The following is a 9,713-nucleotide window of genomic DNA, read 5'->3' as shown; positions in this document are numbered from 1 at the left end:
CAGAAGGTTAAAGAGCAGGACCTCTAGGGTTGTAATCTCAGGATTACTCCCTGTGACACGTGCTAGTGCGAGTAGGAATAGGAGGATTAGGCAAATGAATGCATTGCTGAAGACTGGCGAAGGCGGGAGGGCTTCAGGTACTTGGATCATTGGGATCTCTTCTGGTGCAGAGGTGACCTGTACAAGAGGGACGGGTTGCATCTGAACTGGAAGGGGACCAATATCCTTGTAGGGAGATTTTATAGTAATACACTGGAGGGTTTAAACTAGTCTTGCAGCGGGGGTGGGACCCAAAGTAGTAGTCTCTCCGATGAGATAGTTGAGGCAAATGGAGTGGTTAAAGCAAGCAAGTCCAGTAGGCAGGCCAGGCAGGGGCAGGACAGGGAGCGTGGAAGGTCTGGTGGGCTAAACTGCATTTACTTTAATGCAAGTATCCTGACAGGTAAGGCAGATGAACTCAGAGCATGGATCGGTACATGGGATTGTGGTATTGTAGCTATTACGGAAACGTGGTTGAGGGATGGGCAGGACTGGCAGCTCAATGTTCCGCGGTACCGATCCTTCCGGCGTGACAGAGTTGGAGGGAAGAGAGGAGGGGGAGTTGCACTATTGATTAGGGAGGACATCACGGCAGTACTTAGAGAGGATATCCCGGGGTGAATGTCCAGTGAGGCCATACTGGTAGAACTTAGAAATAATAAAAGGGTGATCCCTTTGATGGGATTATACTATAGGCCCCCCAATAGTCAGAGGGAAGTGGAGTAGCAAATATGTAGGGAAATCACAGATAGGTATAGGAATTATAGGGTTGTAATAGTAGGTGATTTTAACTTCCCTAATATTGACTGGGACTGCCTTAGTGCTAAGGGATCAGATGGGGAAGAATTTGTTAAGTGAGTCCAGGATTGTTTTCTGAAGCAGTACGTGGATGGCCCGACTAGAGAAGGGGCTACACTCGATCTCCTCTTAGGAAATGAGAATGGGCAGGTGGTTGATATGGCAGTGGGGGAGCACTTTGGGACCAGTGACCATAACTCTATTAGCTTCAAGATAGTTATGAAAAAGAATAGGACTGGTCCTCAGGTTGAAGTCCTAAATTGGGGGAAGGCTAATTTCCATGGCATCAGACAGGAACTCTCAAAAGTTGAATGGGAGAGGCTGTTTACAGGTAAAGGGACGTCTGGCAAGTGGGAGGCTTTTAAAAGTGAGATAGGAAGAGTTCAGGGCCAGCATGTTCCTGTTAGATGGAAGGGCAAGGCTGACAAGTTTAGAGAACCTTGGTTGACGAGGGATATTGAGGGTCTGGTCAGGATAAAGAAGGAGGCATACGTCAGGTATAGGTAGCTGGGATCAAGCGAGTCCCTCGAGAAGTATAGGGGATATAGGAGTATACTTAAGAAGGAAATTAGGAGGGCGAAAAGGGGCCATGAGATTTCCCTGGCAGATAAGATAAAGGAGAATCCTAAAAGATTCTATAAGTGTATTAAGAGTAAAAGGGTAGCTAGGGAGAGAGTAGGTCCCCTTAAGGATCAGTGTGCAATCTATGTGTGAAGCTACGCAAAATGGGCGAGGTCTACAATGAATATTTCTCGTCTGTATTTACCGTGGAGAAGGTCATGGAAGCTAGTGAGTTCAAGGGAGGGAACAGCGATATCCTGCAGCATATCAACATTACAAAGGAGGAGGTGTTGGAGGTTTTGAAGCGCATTAAGGTGGATAAATCCCCAGGGCCTGATCAGATGTATCCTAGGATGCTATGGGAAGCAAGGGAGGAGATTGCTGGGGCGTTGGCAGAGATTTTTGTATCATCGTTAGCCACGGGTGAGGTACCGGAAGACTGGAGGATAGCTAATTTGTTAATTAATAAATTAAATAACAAATCATGTCGCCTCTTTCTCTTCTAAACTCTGGCGGAGACAAGCCTAGCTTGTCCAATATTTCCTCGTAAGACAGCCCATCCATTCCATGTATTAGTCTCGTAAACTTTCTCTGTACTACCTCCAATGCATTTACATCCTTCCGCAAATAAGGAGACCAGTACAGTACTCAGTACTGCAGAAGAGGTCTCACCAATGTCCTGTATAGCTGAAGCATAACCTCCCTACTATTGTATTCAATTCCCATGGTGATAAATGATAACATTCTATTAGCTTTCCTAATTACGTGCTGGACCTGCATACTAACCTTTTGCAATTCATGCCCTCGGACACCCAGATCCCTCTGCATCTCAGAGCTCTGCAATCTCTCACCATTCAGATAATATGCTTTTTTATTCTTCCTGCCATCGTGGACAATTTCCGACTTTCCCACATTATACTCCATTTGCCAGGTCTTTGCCCAATCACTTAACCTATCTATATCCCTTTGTAGCCCCCTGATGTCCTCTGCACAACCTACTTTCCTACCTATCTTTGTGATCAGCAAATTTAGCAACAATACCTTCGGTCCCTTCATCTAAGTCATTTATATAAATTGTAAAAAGTTGAGGCCCCAGCACAGATCCCTGTGGCACACCACTCGTTACTTCTTGCCAACCAGAAAATGACCCATTTATGCTGACTCTCTGTTGCCTGTCAGCTAGCCAATCTTCTATCCATGCCAATATGTTACCCCCGACACCATGAGCTTTTATTTTCTGCAATAACCTTTGATATGGCACCTTATCCTTCTGGAAATCGAAATACAAATCATCCACTGGTTCCCCTTTATCCACAGCACATGTAACTCCCTCAAAGAACTCCAATAAATTGGTTAAACATGATTTCCCTTTCAAAAAACCATGTTGACTCTGCCTGATTACCTTAATTTTTTCTAAATGCCCTGCTATAACATCCTCTGTAATAGCTCCAAATATTTTCCCTCAGACAAATGTTCAGCTAACTGGCCTGTCGTTTCCTGCTTTCTGTCTCCCTCCCTTTTTGAATAAATGAGTTACATTCACTCTTTTCCAATCTAACGGAACCTTCTCGAATCTAGGGAATTTTGGAATATTAAAACCAGCGCATCAGCTATCTCACTAGCCAATTCAGGACCTGGCGACTTGTCAACCCGCAGCTCCAACAATTTGTTTAGTACCACTTCCCTGGTGATTGTAATTTTCTTGAGTTCCTCCATCCCTTCAATTTCCTGATATATGGCTAATACTGGGATGTTATTTGTATACTCAATAGTGAAGACCGATGCAAAGTATCTGTTCAATTCATCTGCCATCTCTTAATTATCCATTATTAATTCCCCAGACACACTTTCTATTGGACCAACAGTCGCTTTGTTAACTCTTTTCTTTTTAAAATATCTATCGAAACTCTTACTAGTTGTCTTGAAATTTCTTGCGAGCTTTCTCTCATACTCTAATTTTACCTTCCTTATCAATCTTTTAGTCATTCTTTGCTGTTTTTTATATTCTGTCCAATCTTCTGACCTGCCTCCCACCTTTGCACAATTATAGGCTTTTTCTTGAAGTTTGATAGTATCTTTAACTGTTTTCGTGAACCATGGACGGTGAGTCCCACCTTTGGAACTTTTCTTTCTCGTTGAAATGTATCTATTCTGTGTATTCTGAAATATCCCCTAAAATGTCTGCCACTGCATCTCTATTGACTTATCCCTTAACCTAATTTGCCAGTTCACTTTAGCTAGCTCTGCTTTCATGACCTTATAATTGCCCTTATTTAAATTTAAAATACTAGTCTGGGACCCACTCTCCTCTCCCTCAAACTGAATGTAAAATTCAATCATATTATAATCGCTACTACCTAGGGGCACCTTAACTATGAGGTCATTAATTAATCCTATCTCGTTGCACAATGCCAGGTCTAGTATAGCCTGCTCTCTGGTTGGCTCCAGAATGTATTGTTCCAAGAAATTATCCCCAAAACATTCTATGTATTCCTCATCTAGGCTACCTCTGCCCATCTGAATTTTCCAATCTATATGCAGATTAAAATCACGCATAATTATCACAGTACCTTTCTGACAAGCTGCCATTATTTCTTCCTTTATATCCCATCCGACAGTGTGGTTAATGTTAGGTGGCCTGTACACCACTCCCACAAGTGACTTCTTGCCTTTATGATTTCTCATTTGTTCTCAAACTGCTTCTGCATCCTGATCTCCAGAACTCAGGTCATCCCTCTCTATTACGCTAATACCATCAGTAATTAACAGAGCTACCCCGCCACCTTTTCCTAGCTTCCTGTCCTTCCAAAATGCCATGTCACCTCCAATATTCACATCCCAATCCATGTCGCCCTGCAGCTATGTCTCTGTAATGACTATCAGATAGTACTTATTTATTCTATTTGTGCTCCCAGTTCATCTGTTTTGTTTCAAATGCTCCATGCATTCAGATACAGAGCATTTAGTTTTGTCCTTTTATTATTTTTGTCACATCTAGCCTTATCTGTCGATTTACTCTTAGATTTGTACATTCTGTCCCTTCCTGTCACAGTCTGTTTATCATTTCCCATATTTATACCTTTCTCTCTTGCCTTGTCTCTCCTCCTTGATTCACCATATCTTCCCAAATTTGATCCCTTGCCCCCACTATTCAATTTAAAACCGTCTTTACTTCCCTCGTTATGTGGCTCGCGAGAACACCGGCACCAGCACGGTTCAGGTGTAGACCGTCCCAACGGTACAGCCACCTCTTTCCCCAGTACTGGTGCCAATGCCCCATGAACCAGAACCCACTACTACCACACCAGTCTTTCAGCCGCACATTACTTTCTCTAATCTTATTTGTCCTATGCCAATTTGCACATGGCTCAGGTAATAATCCAGAGATGATTAACTTTGAGGTTCTGCTTCTTAATTTGGTGCCCAGTTCCTCATACTGACTTTGCAGAACCTCTATCCTTGTCCTGCCTATGTCTTTGGTACCGACATGGACCACGACGACTGGATCCTCCCCCTCCCATTGTATGTTTCGCTCCAGCCCTGAGCAGATGTCCTGAATCCTGGCACCGGCAGGCAACACAGCCGTCTAGACTCTTGCTTTTGCTGCAGAGAACAGAGTCAATCCACCTGACTATACTGTCCCCTACTACCACTACATTCCTTTTTTCTCCCTCTTTGAACCGCAAACACTTACTGCAGACGTGTTTGCCCTGGATCACACTGGCATCCAGGAACTCCCACATGCTGCAGCTGTGACACATCACCTGTCCTGTCATCCTCAACGTGTTTCAATTAACTACTTAAATATTTTATTCAATTATTCATTTTATTGCATATTTTATTAAACTTACCACTAGTTTGTTTACTATTTTAAACGTTAGGACTAAAATGGATCTGAATCACTTACCAGATGCGCATCAAGCAGGTCGGTTCTTCCAAACCAATCAACTACCTGCTTGCCTGTGATGTCACAGCTTACCAGATCCTCACCAAACAACTCCTTCCATTGCACCGAAGAAAGAACCAAATCCTGTATCCTCACCCCAGCGGCTCTCTGTTTCCACGCTCTCACTCTCCATTGTGATGTCACTCCTCGATTTTTTTCCCCTGCTCTGCTCCTCTCTCTCTCGCTCTGTCTCCGAGTCTGTGCTTTTGGCGCATTTCTTCATTTGTTGTTCCGTTGTGCTCCTCTGTTGACTGGTCCAAAATCGGACTCTGGTGGGATTTGAACCCACAACCTTAGAATGTCGTCTTAATCATTATTGAAAAGTCCAACACGCTATCCATTGCGCTACAGAGCCTCACACATTTTTGTTAACATCACTAAGGCCTTTGATCTTGTCAGCAGAGACGGCCTTTTCAAACTGCAATGGAACATAGGCTGCCCTCCTGACCTCTTGGGCATCATCTCTTCTTTCCACGAGAACATGCACAGTTCCATCAGTTACAATGGAGCAACATCAGACGCTTTCAAGATCAGCAGTGGGGTAAAGCAGGGCTGCGCGCTGGCGCCAACTCTCTTAGGAACAGAGGAACATCGGAGTAAGCTATTCAGCCCGTCGAGCCTGCTCTGTCATTCAATTCGATCATGGCTGATCACCTACCTCAAAGCCCCTTTCCCATGCTATCCCCATATCCCTTGATGTCATGAGTATCAAGATTTCTATCAATTTCTGTCTTGAACATGCTCAATGATTGAGCTGCCACAGCCCTCTGGGGCACAGTATTCCAATGATTCACCACCGTCTGAGTGAAGAAATTCCACCCATCTCAGTTTTAAATGGCCTACTCCTTATTCTGAGACGATGTCCTTTGGTTTTAGACTCACCAACCAGGGCAAACATCCTGTCTACATCCACACTGTCACGCCCTGTAAGAATTTTGTCAGTTTCAATCAGATCACCTCTCATTCTTCGAAACTTTAAGGAATACAGGCCCAGTTTCCTCATAAGACAATCCCACCATCCCAGGGATTAGTCTGGTGACATAAAAACAAGAAATGCTGGAACCACTCAGCAGGTCTGGCAGCATCTGTGAAAAGAGAAGCAGAGTTAACGTTTCAGGTCAGTGACCCATCTTCGGAACTGACATATATTAGAAAAGTCACAGGTTATAAGCAAGTGGCGTGGGGGTGGGGCAAGAGATAACAAAGGAGAAGGTGTAGATTGGACAAGGCCACATAGCTGACCAAAAGGCCATGCAGCAAAGGCAAACAATATGTTAATGGTGTGTTGAAAGACAAAGCATTAGTACAGATTAGGTGTTAATGGACTGAATATTGAACAGCAGGAAGTACAAACCTGAAAAAAACAGTAGGTAAGCAAACTGAACAAACTGAGATGAAATTAAATAAATGCAAAAAAAAGATTAGTCTGTTGACCCTCTGTTTCACCCCCTCTATGGCAAGTGTATCCTTCATAAGATGAGGAGACTAAACTGTACACAATACTCCAGTGCGGATTCACCAATGCTCTTTTCAATTGCAGCAAGACATCTTTACTCCTGTACTCATGACCCCTCGTGTGGGTACAACACACCATTTGCCTTCCTAATTGATTGCTGCACCTGCACAAGAGCTTTTAGTGTCGCAGAAACAAGGACACCCAGGTCCCTTTGGACATCGACACTTCCCAACCTCTCACCATTTAAGAAATACTCTGTCTTTCTGTTTATTCTACCAAAGTGAATAACTTCACACTTATTCACATTATATTCCATGTTCTTGCCCATTCACTTAGCCTCTCCAAGTCCCCTGGAAGCCTCTCTGCATCCTCCTCACAACTCACACTTCACCGAGCTTTGTGTCATCTGCAAACTTGGAAATATTACATTTAATCCCCACTTCCAAATCATTTATATAGGTTGTTCACAGCTGTGGCTCCAACACTGATCCTTGCAGTACCCCAATAGTAACAGCCTGCCATCCTGAGAAGGACCCGTTATTCCTGCTCTCTGTTTTCGGTCTGTTAACCAATTCTCAATCCATATCAGTATATTATCCCCAAGCCTATGTGCTCTAACTTTGTTTACTCACCTCCTGTGTGGGACCTTACCAAAGGAAAATACAAATACCACACATCCACTGGTTCTCCTTTATCTGTTCTATCGGTAACATCCTCAAAAATCTCAACAGGTTTTTCAAACCTGTTTTCCTTTTCATAAATCTATGTTGACTCTGCCCAATCATGTCATCATTTTCGAACTGTCTAGTTATCACATCCTTTATAATTGGCATATTCTTCTCCATGCTGCTATTGTACACTTTCAATTACTCAGATATAGGTGTTCACCTGCACATCAGAGCTGACGACAAGCTGTTCAACTTGGCAAGACTGTGCGCCAAGACCAAAGTGGGTAAATTCCTAGTCTGTGAGTTGCTATTTGCTGATGATGCTGTGCTGACATCCCATAATGAAGTTCAGTCACAGCAGCTTGTAGATCGGTTCTCCCTGGCCTGCAAAGAGTTTGGACTGACAATCAGCATCAGGAAGATGAAAGTTACGGGCCAGGACGTGGAGACTCCACTTTCCATCAACATCGACAACCTCACTTTGGAGGTTGTCAACAGCTTCACATACCTTCAATCAACAATCACCAGCAATCTGGCCCTTGATGCTGAAATCAGCACCAGGATTGCCAATGCTGCAGCTGTCATGTCAAAGTTAAGAAGACAAGTGTGAACCGACAGCAAACTGACCGAAAATACAAAGCTCCACGTGTACCAGGCTTGTGTTCTCAGCACCCTCCTTTATAGTAGAGAAGCATCAACAACTTATACAAGCCAAAAAAAGCGGCTGAACACCTTCCACCTCCACTGCCTCAGATGGATACTGGGCATCTCCTGGCAGGACAGAGTGCCGAATGCGGAAGTACACCAGCGTGCAGGGATCCGCAGCATGTTTGCCCTCTTGAGTCAGCGGTGACTCTGTTGACTGGGCCAAATGGATGACGGTCACATTGCCAAATACATGCTCTATGGTGAGCTTGCTATCAGCATGAGATCAACAGGTCAGGGAAAAAAATCAAGTCCTTTGGAGAGGTTTGAGTTAATTCAGGAGAGTGGGCATGGATTTATCAATGGGAGTTCATGCTTGACGAATCTAACTGCATTTGTTGATAAACTATCTGAGAATACTGATGAAGGGAATGCAGTGGATGTTGTTTATATGGATATTACGAAAGCATTTTATAAAGTACCACATAAAAGGGTGGTTAACAAAATTGGGGTTCATGGATTAGGAGGGTCAGTGTCCATTTGGATAGTAAATTGTTTTAAAGACTGAAAACAGCGAGTCATATTAAATGGTTCTTGGTCAGACCGGAGGATAGTCGACAGTGGTGTTCCCCAAGGGTCAGTGCTAGAACCACTGCTTTTTTTGCTAAAGGTAAGTGACTTGGATCTTGGAATACAGAGTAGAATCTCAAAATATGCCGATGACACCAAACTTGGAGGAGTGGCAAACAGTGAGGATGATATGAACTGCCTGCAACAGGACAGTGATAGGCTAGCAGAATGGGCAGACAGGTGGCAGATGGAATTTAATAGTGACAATTGTGAGGTGATGTATTTTGGCATAAGGAATAGGGAGAGGCAACATATACTTAATGGCACAGTTCTAAAGAGTGTGCTGGAATAGAGGGACTTGGGGTTCATGTGCAACAATCTTTGAAGGTGGCAAGACATATTGCGAGAGTGGTTAGCAAAGCATATGGGATCTTGGGCTTTATAAATAGAGGCATTGAGTACAAAAGCAGGGAAGTTATGCTGAACCATTATAAAACTCTGGTTAGGCCCCAATTGGAGTGTTGCTTCCAGTTCTGCTCAGCAGACTTTCGAAAGAATGTGAGGGTCCTTGAGAGGATGCAGAGGCGATTTACCAGAATGGATCCAGGGATGGGAGATTTTAGTTACAAGGTTAGGTTGGAAAAGCTAGGGTTATTCTGCCTATATCAAAGGAGATTGAGTGGAGAATTGATAGAGGTGTATAACACCTCAAGAGAACAGGCCATCCTAGACCGGGTATTGTGCAATGAGAAAGGATTAGTTAACAATCTTGTTGTGTGGGGTCCCTTGGGGAAGTGCACCCATAATATGATAAAATTCTTCATTAAGATGGAGAGTGAGAGAGTTGATTCCGAGACTAGGGTCCTGAATCTAAACAAAGGAAACTATGAAGGTATGAGGCGGGAGTTGGCGATGATAGATTGGGGAACGTTACTTAAAGGGTTGACAGTGGATAGGCAATGGCTAGCATTTGAAGAGCGCATGGATGAATTACAACAATTGTTCATTCCTGTCTGTGCAAAAGTAAAAC

This window comes from Heterodontus francisci, unplaced genomic scaffold (assembly GCF_036365525.1).
Source record: "Heterodontus francisci isolate sHetFra1 unplaced genomic scaffold, sHetFra1.hap1 HAP1_SCAFFOLD_51_1, whole genome shotgun sequence".
In the NCBI taxonomy this organism is placed as follows: Eukaryota; Metazoa; Chordata; class Chondrichthyes; order Heterodontiformes; family Heterodontidae; genus Heterodontus; species Heterodontus francisci.
This window is presented reverse-complemented; position numbering follows the sequence as displayed.